This window comes from Panthera pardus, unplaced genomic scaffold (genome assembly GCF_024362965.1).
Source record: "Panthera pardus isolate Hobbes unplaced genomic scaffold, ASM2436296v1 HiC_scaffold_16, whole genome shotgun sequence".
NCBI classification, from domain to species: Eukaryota; Metazoa; Chordata; class Mammalia; order Carnivora; family Felidae; genus Panthera; species Panthera pardus.
In genome coordinates, this window is record NW_026526721.1 from 149316103 (window position 1) to 149330161 (window position 14059).

General features: G+C 47.3%; 1 long non-coding RNA gene across 2 annotated transcripts in view; it reads right to left on the reverse strand.

Moving 5' to 3' along the window:
* LOC109248800 (uncharacterized) overlaps positions 1–14059 on the reverse strand; it is a 40640-nt gene that overhangs the window by 9700 nt on the left and 16881 nt on the right. For both annotated transcript variants that reach the window (XR_002072262.2, XR_002072263.2), the window contains exons 2-3: positions 13529–13673; positions 13165–13381 (exon numbers count right to left, since the gene is read on the reverse strand). This is a non-coding gene — a long non-coding RNA (uncharacterized LOC109248800). The remainder of the gene's footprint in view (positions 1–13164; positions 13382–13528; positions 13674–14059) is intronic.

The following is a 14059-nucleotide window of genomic DNA, read 5'->3' on the forward strand; positions in this document are numbered from 1 at the left end:
TCCACCCCTCTCATTCTCTAGGGCCTCGATATCACATATATCCAGCTGGCAGAAGGGGAACAGGTGCAGGAGGACACATATGCTCATATGCTCCTTTTATTAAAAGCCTTGGCCCAAAACTGACACACCGCACTTCCTCTCACATTCCATTGGTGAGAACAACTCACGTGACTACAGCCAAATACAAGGCAGGCTAGGAATGCAGTCGCTAGCTGGGCAACCTCTTTCCATCTCACCATTTGCCATGGAAGGGGAGAGTAGACAGTTACCCGTCTCTGACACCACCTCTATCCCCATTACTGAAGGAATTCTGGAAGGATTACTAGGGATCATTCATCTAGCAAACCCTTCGAAGGAACCCGTGTGTTAGTCCTAAAGAATACTGTGATGTGGTTTGTGGTTTGTGGAGATGAAGAACCTTAGCTCCCACTGGAATGATGAAAAGGGGGCCACAGGAACCAGTTGAAGACCTCAGTTACCCTGAGCCTCCACATGGCCCAGCACAGGGATCAGAATCACTATCTTTTCCCAATACCCATCACTGATTCTCTCATCAACGTTTCCTTGTTCCCTTGTACACTTTCTCTGTTCAGTTATCATCTATGGCAAGAGGACCTTTCAATGACCAATAGTGCGTTCTCTTCTTGACCCACCTGACTCCAATTCTAGCATTCATTTCCATGGGCACGGCTTCTTTATTTATTCCCCGGGAGATCACCCTCCTAACCCTGTCTGCCCAGGGCCTTCACACGTGCTTATACTTGTGTGTCCATATGTGCACACACGTGCATGCCTGTGCGCACACACGTACACACACTGAGGCTGTGATGTAGCCCCAAAGGAAGCACAAGAAGAATAGTGCGAGGCCCTAACCTTCCCCCAGCCTTGTAGGAAGGAAGAGAGAGACACATGGACAAGTATCCAAGGGGCAACAATTAGGGATCGATTTTGAGCTGAAATACCTCTGCCAAGGGCCCAAAGCAACACAGACGTGATCTCGTCCACAGGACACAGCAGGTGAAAGCAACAGATGCGGATTCTGAAAGCTGCCGCGTTAAACTAGAGCATACAAAGGCAAAATTCATCCGGACCATGTAACTCCAGGAATTACTTTTTTACCACCAAGGGCCCGTTTTAATTATTTATATACATCACGTGGGCTTGTGCTTGCAAAGATTTTTCCTCCTAGAGAAATTACATTTATTAGATAGCAAGGTCTCATTTCCCCCGTGTCTTATTAAGCAAAGACACGTGCCACTACCATGCAGGGTTTCTGATCATTCATTTGTTCACTCGACAAACATTTACCGAACCTCTACCATGTGCCAAACGCTGGGGACACAGTGGAGAATGCAGCAGACAAGGTCCCTGCCCTCCCGTTCTCTCTGCAGATCATCAAAAGATTATAAATACATAAGTATAAATTAGAAAGGAGAATAAAGGAAGCCATGAGAGAGCATGAGGTGAGATTTGCATAAGAAGGAGCTTCAAAAAAACGGCATCTCTGCCTGAAGGACCATCCCAGTGGGGGCCAGGTTCTCAAGAGGTGTGACCACCCAAACTTCAGGAATTCCCCCTAAAAGAGATGAAAACACTCAACTTAAAAAGGAAGCTGATAAAGTCTACCTGTCTTCTCTGTGCCAGAGACAGGGCTGGGCCATTTCTCAGCACTATTTCTTCTCCCGCCCTACCCGGGGCTCCCCTTCCCAGGTGGGTGACCTGCTCTTCAACTTTCACGGATTAAGAACCAAGGTTCCAAAAGTTTCAGTAGACCGATTGCACCTTCTGCTTAGTAAAAGGCAGACCAGAGAGTCAAACCTGGATCCAAAGCCCAAACGAGCCAGTACCAGAAGGTAGCGATGCTTAGGGGGGACCCTGTTTCAGCACTGGAAGGAAAGTCACCGAGAGGCAGCACCTGCACCTGCTGTGAAGGACGGATGGATGCACCCAGGTGACACTGAGGTGCTTATTCCCCCACAGATAGCGAGTCAGAGACCACAACCACACAGGCCCCTTCATCCCTTGGACCACCACATCTGCTGCCCGGGGCCTTGCAAACAGGTGGCCCATGGGAGCAGCCCAGCCAATGAGAGAGTTGTCCTTCTGTACAGATTTCTATAAATGAAATCTGGGCTTTCACAGATTCTGACCTCTCATGCTGAGTCCTTTGCAGGTCCCATCATCATTCCTGGCAGGACTCCCAACCTCCCATAAAAAGGAATGTGTGACCTATTTTAAAATTCCTCCAGGGAAAGAGTCAGCATGTTGCCTTGGCAACTGATGGAACCCTTCTAGGAGTCCTGCTTGGTTCTTCCTTTAGTCTAATGTACTTCCGCCCCAGTGCAATTCAAAGCCTGTGCTGGCCTCCCAGGGGTGCAAGAGAAGACAGAAGTGATTCCCTGTGACCACACCCTCCCACTGTCCCTTGCCCCATGAGAGTTTCGGGGACAGAGAAAGGGAAGCAGAAGAGGAAGCAATATGGAAAGAGAGGACAGGAGGACAATAGAAGGACCCTCTACCCAGACGTGGAGGCTTGGCTTGAAAGGCCTGGGCAGTCTCTAGTCTCAAAAATGTGAACCGGTTCTGTCACAGGGTTGCTGACATATCCCTCTGCCTTCTCCTCCACTGACCACTCTAACTTTCTGACCCAGCACTTTAAGAAGCCTGCCTCTCTACCAGCCTCACGGCCCTCCATGAGCCCCCACACCTCTGACCGACCAGATCCCCCATCAGGGCCTGCCCTTGGACCTTTAGCTTTGCCCATACATGCATCCTGTCACCCCTGCTCTAAACCCAAGTTCCCGGGGTGAAGAGCCCGTGCTGATGTTTCATTTCAGCCACCACATCGGTGTGCTGCAATACTCATTTCTACTGACTCCAGAGTCACAGACTTCTGTCCCTGTCACCGTGCTGTGGAGCACGTGCCAACTTTCCCACCAACCCCTCTCCCCGTGGATGAGAAACACCTGCACCCGCAGGCACCTAGACCTTGACGGGACCACCGCAGAGCAAAGTCCTTCTGCCCTGGCCCTGGCCTGAAGGTGGGAGGCAGAGTTTTAAAAAAAGGAGTTTGGGATTAACCTGCCTTCCAGGACTATTCTGGCTACAAAAAGCCCAAGTCAAATTAGCCAAAACAAAACCAAAGGAGAAAAGAACCTATGGGCTCATTTCACTGAAAACCAGACTGGATCTGGTAGCTTCAACAATTTGATCTCCCTCCCTTGCCTTTATTCTATTTCGACTTCATTCTCAGCAGGTTTTTGCCCACATGGTGACAAAGATGGCCACCAGCAGAACCAGGCATCTGCCCTTCCAGAATTACAATTCCAGCAGGAAAAAATGTCACCTTTCCCAGAGTTCCAACCAAGTCCCAAAGCTGAGCCTCCTGGGTCGTGTGTCCAGCCCTAAATCGTTCCCCCTGGCAGGGCCTGAGTCGTGTGTCTGCTCCCTGGCGCTGGGGGAGTCGCCCCCACAAACCCTGTGACCTTGAATACGGGAGAGGCGACACCCCAGTGCAAAATCAAAGTGCTGTTAGCAGAAGACATGGAGGCTGGGCTGACCGCACAGCAGATGTCCCCCACCATCTGCGGCCTTGTCTCTTCCTTTCTCTTATTCAGAATACTAAGACGTGGAGTTGGAAGTGTCTCCCCCTTGAGAAACATCTTTAGCTCTGAAGGATCGGGCAGGGCCTGAGAAGAACCAAGTTGGGGGGAAGAAAAGTGAGTCGCCTAAAATTGGCTCTGACCCTAAGTTCACAGAGACAGGAGTGAATGGGGGTCGTATTTATTCGTTTTCTCATTGAAATCCCCAGCTCTGTTCCACCTTCAGGCCTTTCTCGTTGGCTGTTCATTGCCAGTGGGACTTCGCAGACCTCAGAACAGTTTCCTTAATTATATGTCTGTGTTTAAAAAAAATAAATAGTGGCGCTTATCACTCTGCCTGCACATGGGGACCTGGATGAGCCCACCGACGCAAAGCAGTTTCTAAGCAACTTGTGGAGTTGGTGCCTAATGCAACAGCCACGAGATTTGGAGGAAAAATAAAATAAAGCCCGTGGACTCTCAATGTGGAGCCAATTGTGATTGGTTCATAAAGGCTGCACGGGGTCCTTCGGGAGGTTAATTCCATCTCAGGCTGACAGAAAGGGGCTTGTTTCTGGAGAGTCGGGATCTCTCTGGTGTGGGATGCTTGATAAGTGGGCTTCTGGAGGATTCCAACAAGCGCTCTGTCCCAGGGAGACCCGATGCTGATGATGTGTGATAACAGATCGCTGACGTTCAGAACTGAGAGAGGCTCTGAGCCATGCGAGCAAGTCCAGGGAAGAAGGTTGGAGGGGGAGAGGGCAGGGCCAGGCTTCCTTATGTCCCCCAACCCAGCCCTCAGCCCTCAGCCCTCAGCCCAGTGTGGCACTACTGGTCAGAGGGCGGGGCGGGGGGGGGGGGGGTGGAGTGACGTTCTGACTGAGGATGAGAGACTCAAAGCCACAGGACCGACCTTACGGCGCACAGAGAGAGTGAACCACGGCCAGCAAACCGGCGTCATGAATAAATGATACCGGCATTTGCATCTGGCTACAATGCTCACACCTGTATGACCCTCGGAGAAGCATTTAAGCTCTCTTTGCCAAAGGTTTCTGGTTTTTAAAGTGGAAATGATAACAGGATCGTCATAAAGATTAAGTGATCTGTGGAACACACAGCATTTTTCTCTGCCATAAAGGGTCATGCCGGGCCTCCGTGGCCACTGCACTAAGATTCTGGAGAGTCTATTGGTCATTTCCATAATGGACTATATCCGTTAACTTTTTTTTTTAAAAGATTTTATTTTCATAGGCCGTTTTAGGTTCACAGTAAAACTGAGAGGGAGGTACAGGGTCCCCACACACAGCCTGCCCCCACACAACCTACGCTGACGCATCATAACCACCCAAAGTCCTCGTCTTACTTTAGGGTTCACTCTTGGTGGTGTACATTCTGTGGGTTTTATGTGGTAACTTTTGCCATGTGACGAATCCCCCAAAACTTAGTGACTTAAAACAACAACGTATTTAGCTCCTGAGTCTGTGGGTTGACAATTTGAGCCGGGCTCAGATGGCTGGCTCTTCGGACCTCAACTCACTCATGCCTCCACAGTCAGCTGCCAGGCCATCTGGGAACCGACTGATCTAGGATGGCCTCAGCCAAGATGACCTATCTCTACTCAGCATGACCTCCATCCTCTATCTTGCTAGTCTGAATATGTCACGGGATGGCTGGTTATGCTCTGGGCAGGCACAATGTCCCTTCTACCACATTCTCTAGGTCAAATTAAGCTACATGACCCTCTCGGACTCAGAGAGTAAGGAAACAGACTACACCTTCCTGAGAGGAGCTGCAAGGTCACATTGTAAAGGGACATAACTACAGGGAAGAGAATAATCGTGGCCATGTTTGCCATCCACCATAGCTCTGTTCAGAGACATTTTATAAAAAAAATTTTTTTAATGTTTATTTATTTTTGAGAGAGACAGAGACAGAGCTTGAGTGGGGGAGGGGCAGAGAGAGAGGGAGATACAGAATCCAAATTAGACTCCAGGCTCTGAGCCATCAGCACAGAGCCCGACGTGGGGCTCGAAGCCACAAACCGCGAGATCATGACCCTGAGCCCAAGTCGGACGCCCAACCGACTGAGCCACCCAGGCGCCCCTGTTCAGAAACCTTTGAGGGAAAAAACATTGGTCTGCATCCATCTCTAGACCTTCTTGGGAATAGTTCTTAGTCAAGTTGCTGACCAAGGACACCCTTCCACTAGAAAAGGCCGTGGAACTGCCCCCACAATCCCTGATATCCAAATCCAGTATCTATCTATATACAGCTAAATCATAGGTGTGAAAATAAACCAAGGGGAACTTAGGGATGACAAAATAAGGTATAATTTATAGATAAATTTGCTAACAATAAAAATCACTGACTCTCAGAAGAGAATTGGCCTTGGAAGTAATTTGATCTACCAGTTTTCAACATGTGTGGCATGGAACCATTGAGGTCTCAAGAAGGTAAGTCATGGGCTCACTGAAGAGAAAATCAGATACCAAACAGCAATGCAGAGAAGAACTCTGGGCCCCTCACCCCTACTTCAACCAAGGTGTCCACAACTTTTTATAACAAGTCATTAGACACTTTATTGCAAAGATTCTTCTACTCCCTGTACAAATGGTCTAGGGTTTCCCTGTGGTTACTTGGCTTCATTTGATTTTTACTACCCAACATCTTTCAGGGAACTAATATATGTTGAGGGCCTACAACACATAAATCATTGTGTTGGGTCCTTCAGAATTGAGTCTGATTCTCTCTTCCATGTGGGTCTTAGGGTCTTTCAGATGTCTTCTTCAAGTCTGCCTTTATTCCAGGCAGCCACTTGTCAATTCGCCTCTTGTGTTCCAGCAAATTCTCAGTTTCTATCACTGCCCCAGTTCAAGGGTTCCTTCCGGTTGTAGGAAACATCAACTTGGTTTTTAAATCCAAACACCACCAGCTCTATTCTGTTCCCATCAGCTCCAGCCCACCCAGGTGTCCAAGAGCAATCCCAGTATAAGTGGCGGGAAATCGTCAGTAAATCCCCCATACTCCCACTTTCCACCTACAGCCAAGACCCTTCATTGCTAACACCTGCCCCAAGCCAAACTGGTATTAACAACACATATCTAGCCAGGAATCAGGGCCATTTCTCCTCAAGCCTGGTCCTCTTTGACTCACATGACATCATCTCATTTCTGAAAATCCATTGCCAGATGATAAATAATAAAAATATTAGTAAGAAATGACTGAAATCTTTATTCTGAAACAAAAATCCCACAATGCAACATGAGGACAGTTGCTGTGAGAGAAATTTGCACCATCTGATCATAACTAAAATTTTATTCTTGGCCTTGCCATCAATTTAGCAAGAAGCATTAAGTGAGTCACTTTATCTCACTGGGACTTTTATTCCTCGTCACCCTGGTCTGCTCCCCATGTCTTATGGAAGAGGGCCACCAGCTGCCTCCAACTTCTCTAGATTTCCAGCTCCCAGGCCAAAGAGCCAGAAGTGCTGGTGAACCAGGATGCTAAGGGTTAATAGGAATGTCCCCATCTCAAGAGAGTGCTGGGACTAACTGACTAATTCTAAGATGACTGACTGACATTCCTTATCTGTTGAGACTCCATGAAGGTCAGAAATGAGTACTCAGCCCTGATTAGCACGTGATGGGGTAACACGTCTAGCTGGTCAATCCAGTGGGAGTTTCCTACGTGCATCAATATCTACCTCCTAAATGATGTGACCACTAGGGAAAACAGTATGGAAGTTCCTCAAAAAATGGAATTAGAACTACTATATGATCAACAATCTCACTTCTGTGTATTTATCCAAGAGAATTGAAACCCAGATCTTGAGAAGATATTTGCACTCCTATGTTCACTGCAGCATTATTTACAATAGCCAAGAGGTGGAAACAACCTAAATGTCCATCAGTGGATGAATGGACAAGAAAAATGTGGTGTATACATACATTGGAATATTACTCATCCATAAACAAGAAGGAAATCTTGTCACATGCTACAACACGGATGAACCTCAAAGACGTTATGCGAAGTGAATTAATCCAGTTACAAAAGGACATGTACTGCATGTTTCCAATTATATGATGTATCTAAAGTAGTCGAAGTCATAGAAACAGAGAGTAGAATGGTGGTTGCCAGGGCCAAGGAGATGCAAATCAGAGGGCTGTTCAATGGACACAGAGTTCCAGTTATGCAAGACAAAAAAGTTTTAGAGCCCTTCTGTACAACATTGTACCAAGAGTTAACAATAGTGGTCTGTATACTTCAAATTTTGTGAAGAGCGTATACTTCACGTTATATGTTTTCTACTGCAATAAAAAAGGATAATAACAATAACTATTTCCTACCTTCCCATTTTTGGGTGTTAGAGATATTTCATGTGAAAATGGTTTGGAAGCAGGCCAAGTACTATGCAAATGTAATGGATTATTACTTTGATTATTACAGTACCTCGCCCATTTTTTTTTTCCTGTTTCAGAATGCAAGATTATCCTATAATTAAATCTAAATCAGAAGAATAGGCTACACTTTACACCAAATCCTCCAGTAGTTTTCTGGTGCCATAGACCACACAGGGCAGCGGCACAAGTGAGCCCACACAGGCAAGACCCCTTAACCACAGACAGAGAGGAACTAATGGGCAAAGCTGAGAAAACACTGTTTTGTAGAGCTGTCTCCAGCTTGTATATGATACCCAAAGGCAGAGCTGTGCTCTTCAGCGAGAAAATCAAAAGATATTTTTCACACCCTGGCCAGAGATGTTTCAAAGGAGGAGTCAGAGACAGGAGTGTTTAAAAAATGCCATTGCGTATCCACCTTAAAAGAAAATAAAATTCATCTCCAGAAACTAGTACAATTCCCAGTACATGGCATTCACTAGCCAATGTATACAGAAAATATTGGTTGGATGGAGGATGGGTGGATGGATGGATGGATGGAAGGAAGGAAGAAAGGGAGTAAAAGGGAGTAAAAATGAATGAATGAACATAAAAATGCTCCCATGTTGGGCTTCTATCTTTAGGATTCTGTCTGGTCACCAAAATGATCAGAAGCTGCTATTTCAACAAGTACCAAGGCAGGCTTTCATCATGAACAGCTTTTCATGACCCAATGTTAGCCACAAGGCCACTGTTAGCTTGAAGGAGAACTCTCCACAATATTACGAAAATGATCCCCTCTTGGAGGGTGATTAAGAAAAGGCACCTGCTCTGGGCTGGCGCCACCAGAGCCCACACCTTTCATTGCCTGTTCATTGCCTCTGTGAGGTACTTCTGTGCAGTGCACAAAATGAACATCAGGACTAAGTGGCTCTGATTAGTTGTATGAGGAAGCAAAAGCTAACTACTTGGGAGGAGACAGACTGTGGCTCAGTGGTTTGCAGACTCTTTTCTCCAGTCCCCTTTCAGGCTGGAACTGGGGTTTGCTAGCCAGTGGCCCTAGGTGAGCACACATAGAGGTGTTCTGGCAAAGAGACAGAGAAAAGAAATCCTATGTCATCTTTACCCAGATCAAGATAAACAATACTTCCATTACCCACAGAGACTTCTCTCCTGCCCCTTTCCAATCAACATCCCCAACTCTAGCTTCTTTGGCAATCACTACTAAGACCTCTATCACATAGATCAGTTTTGTCTGTTCTTTCATAAAAATGGAATCATATAGTATGTTCTCTTTTGTGTCTGGCTTCTTTAACTCACGATAACGTGTTTCAAATTAGTCCATTATTGTGAGTAGCAGTAACTCACTCCTTTCGTGCTGAGAAATATATTCAAATGGCCAAATCATACACCAAAAGATGTTCAAAGTCATTAGCCATCAAGGAAAATACAAAGACAAACAATGAGATCCCTCTACACCTTCAAAGGACCAGCTAAAAATAAAGACTGACCATACCAAGCGTTGGTGAGGATATGTAGAATCTGGAACTCTTGGATACCACTTGTAGGCGAGGGCACTGGTAAAAATCACTATGGAGAACTGGTTGGCTTTCTAATAAACTTAAACATACACCTCTTCTCTTCTATGACCCAGAAATTCTACCTCTAGGTATTTACTCAAGAGAAATGAAAACATGAAACCACAAAACGACCTTTGCAAGAATGTTCACAATGGCTTTGTTTATAAAAGCCCCAAGTGGAAACAGCCGGGAGGTCCATCACGAAGAGAATGGATAAATAAACCGTGATATGTCCACACAACGGACATGTGACTCTTAACTCTCTGGGGCTTCAGTTTAGGGGAAGAATGATTTTAGGCCACACACAGAATCATTAGAGGAATAATGTGGAAAGTGGCTTACAAATACAGGATTTATTTTTGGCTTTATTGCGACATAAGTAAGAAAAAGACAAAGAAAAGGTAAGTGAAAAAAAAAAGTCACAAACCAACATGCTCTTGGCCGCCAATTCCCAAACCTACTTATCCCTCTGGATCCACCTGCCATTTTTCTACCTGCAAGCAAGAAATAGTCCTGAAATGAAACCATTTTTGCCAAAACAAAAACAAGGTGACCAGAAGGGTTGGTCTTAGAGCCTCAACCTTTAAGAAACCGCCAAATTTCCGGCACACGGTTAATCTGCTCACTTAGAAATCTCAAAGCATCCGCTGCTGGATCCTTCCCATAATATTGATTTTGTTTTATTATTAACTGCCTCATCTTTTATTCTGTTTTAATCTGCAAACCACCTTAAAACTCTGGAAACGGGCGGGAAAATAATCAGGTGCACACACACGTGCACTCACACACACACACATGCATGCGCGATGCCTTCCCCACCTGCGTGTACATGGAGGCCTTCACGTTTTCTACATCTGTGTACAATCAGCATAGTATAAACCAATGAGTCGCTTGAGAGCAAACATGGCAGAACATATACATGTCAGCGAGGTCCCCAAAGTGGAGAGTTTCTATCCTTCTTCCCACGATGCCATTCTCGCTCAAAACATTTTTGGATCTTTGGAAACGATGTTCTATAAAGAATTGTGAAAATAGCAGAGCCTATTAACCTGGGAGGAGAAAAGCCCGCCCTTCAATATTTGAAGGGCCATTGTGCAAAAGAAGAAATACATGCTTTGTAGCCATTTTCCACTTGAGGAAACGGAAGTTACGTCACTTGCCTGCGGTCACGCAGCCAATAAGCAGTGCTGGCTTGATCTGAGCGCAGACAGTCTGCCCCTGAGCTGGCCTCATAGAACAGAATGAGACAGACTAATGATGAAGAACAATATTGTATCTCAGGTGTTCTGGTGGAAGACTACTGGGGGACAGTGGGTGCTTCAAGGGGAGTGCTCAGTCAGCCCCAGGGACTGGGGGGATGGTGGGAGGTGCCGGGAAGGACCTCACGGAAGAGCTGCCATTCACAAGGAAAGGGCTGATAAAACCTGATTCGTCTCTTTGCAGACTGGTGGGTTCTTACATTCTCACCCTTTCCCAAGGTTGTTTCAGAAAAAGCCAGGTAGGACTTGTAACATCCCTCACCTCGTCCTTATCCTTATGCTTGTCTGGTCCTCAAAGGGCACTTAAACTCTCTCCTGCAGATCGGGATCTTGTGACAGCTTGGGAAAATGGGGTCACTACAAGGATATAAGTGACCTGCCAATGCCTTCTCCTGTCTGCCTCCCAGACTCTGGAAATCTGTCATCAGATCTTTCTTCAGCAGTCAGGTGGTGGTCCAAGGAGTGTGTGTGCGTGTGTGTGTGTGTGTGTGTGTGTGTGTGTGTGTCTGTGTGTGTGTGTTGAAAGGGAGGCAGGGAGGGGGGCTGCCTCTCCCTCAGCCCCAGAGCATCCAGCCTCTGCACACACAAAGCCGAAGCTGCCTGGCCCTTTGATCGGGACCCCATGCTGTGCCTTGTTCAGGGAATTTTTAAATTCTCTTTCATTTTATTGAGCGGCTTTGCTCCCCACCTCCCATGCCTGAGTCAGTTCTCAGGATTATTGGGTCCTTCTCTTCATTGATTTGTTTTTCTGACCTTTGTAGTAGATACCAAAATATATGGATGGAACAAGAAAGGAAGGAGGAAAGGGAAGGGAGGGAGCCCAGGTAGCCTCTGAAAGGGAGGGCCGATGGTGAGGATCTTGGGTCTGACCACATTTCACAGAAAAGAGAGAAGTCAGGTGGCAGACACCTAGTGCTCCAGAAGAGGAACTCCCTGGCTTGCGGGGGTTGACCACTGAAGACCAGGCTGAGGCCACTAGGCTGAGTCCCCCACACGCACCGGAGACTGATGCTGGACCTCTGCATCTCTATGCATTTGCTTTCTGTTGGAAAAACTCCTGTGTCAGCCCCGTCTTTCATTCTTTCAGAGAATACTCACTTGACTCAAGGCCCTGCCCTAAGAACGCACGCACACTCTTCTTTCCCCGTGTCAGGGAGCCCATTTTGCATTAAACCCCACGTCCTCAGGACAGCCACACTGGTTGGTGCGTGTTCCATCACTGACACTGAGAAGGAGGAAACGAATGCCTGCGGAGTACCCACCGCCTGTCACTGTGAGGTGTTTCATTTGCATTACGGGTTACTAGGCGACACTTTGCCTGCCATCCCGGAACCGAAGCCAGACTCACAGCAGAGCCACCAACTGGAAGGCGGTGCTGGATCTAAAAAGTACGCTTCCTCCCGGTGGGTGTGAACGCTGTTCCCATCTCAAAGCCAAGTGAGAAGGCTTCGAGAGTCAGTGGTAAAGATCTGGGATTCCTGCAAGATGGGGAGTTTGGCCCCAGGGAGGCACAGGGCAGAAGGGGACAGCCTGGAATAGCCCGTACCTCAGTATTTGGTGAGGCTGATGACATGAGCCCCCTAAAGGTCAAGAACGTGGCTGGACTTGACTTGTTTTTCCTATACTCGGCTCAGGTGGGCTGCCCGCTAGGCACAGGGAGGCAGGAGCAGGAGGCTGTATGGTAGACCTTACAGTGAAAGTCGAGTAGGGGCTGGGAAAGGGCGGCCTCCATCAGGGACTTCCCACGGGGCCCTTCAAAGACCCTGACGCACACCCTGCAAGAAAGCCTAGCCTTTGGACTCATGTCACAAAGAGTAGCGACGACAGGTCAGTGTTGGCCCAAGAAACGCCAGCATCCACCAAAGGGAGCACCAGAGGTGGGCACAATTATGTAAAGAGAGGCTTGTCCTTTTCCTCTTCCTTTGACCAGAGAGGCCATTCTGGAAGAGCTAGACTCTGAGGGATAGATGCTCCAAGCTACCTAGAAGGAGGGAGGTCATGGAGATGAGATTTAAATGGCGTCTGAGAGTTACGAGGCCCTGCAAACACCCCTATCCGCATACCCTCATCTTTACCTGTGGGTTCACACAGGCCTGACTTCCGACTGCCAGAATCTGCATCTCTTTGCCCACAGCCTTTCTCTGGCCGCTGAAGCCCTCTCTGCTCACAAACAAGAGCTGGGGAATTGACACCCCCAGAAGCAGCCCTCACCCACTGACAGGTGGGTTGCCATGTATAAATACCCCAGCTCCTTCATTTGGATAGAATAACTCTGAGTCACTTGTCCTACACTGTATTAGTTATCAATCGCTGTCTAACAACTTACCCCCCAGACCTAGCAGCTTAAACAACAACAAATACGTATTACCTCACAATTGCTGCTGGTCAGGAATTCAGAGGAAGCTTGAATCGGTGCTTCTGGCTCCAAGTTGCTCATGATTTTGCAGTCAAGATGTCAGCCGGGGTTGCAATCAGTCGAAGGCCTGACTGGGGCTGAATGGTCTGTTTCCAAGCTGGCTCCTTGACATCGATGGCTGCTGGCAGGCCTCAGACTGCCACCACTTACACTTCTTCGGGATCTGTGGCTGGAATCCAAGAGAATGAGAGACCGAAGTGAGAACAGCAAAGTCTTTTATGACCCAACCTTAAAAGTCAGATACTGTGTTAATTGTCTATGGCTGTCTGACAAATTACCCCGAGACTTAGCAGTTTTCAGAAATGTATTAACTCACCATGCCTATTGGTCAGGAATCTGGCACACCTTAGCTGGGTGCCCCTTGGTGCCTCTGACTCAGAATTCCTCACCAGCCTCTTCCCCACGTGGGCCTCTCCATAGCATAGCTCACAACATGGGGGCTGTTTTCTTTTTTCTCAGAGCTAGTGAAGGAAAGAGCAAGAGAACATAAGCCAGGCAGAAGCCAGAATCTTTTTCTGACCTAATCTCAGAAATGACATCCATCACTTTTGTCATATTCTATGGTTAGAACTGAGTCACTTCTTATGTGGTTATAAATGGCCTACACTCAAGGGGGTGGATTGTGCGAGGTCACGAATACCAGCAGGTAGAGAGAATTGGGGCCCTCTCAGAGGCTGCTCTCCATGGTATAGCATCACTTCTGCCATATTCTACTGGACACACAGGCCACACGCATAGTTCAGTGTGGGAGGGAATTACATAAAGGCACAAATACCAGGAGGTGAGGATCACTCGAGCCGACCTGAAGGCTAACCCCCACAAAAACTGTTTCCAGAGTTCCCCACTG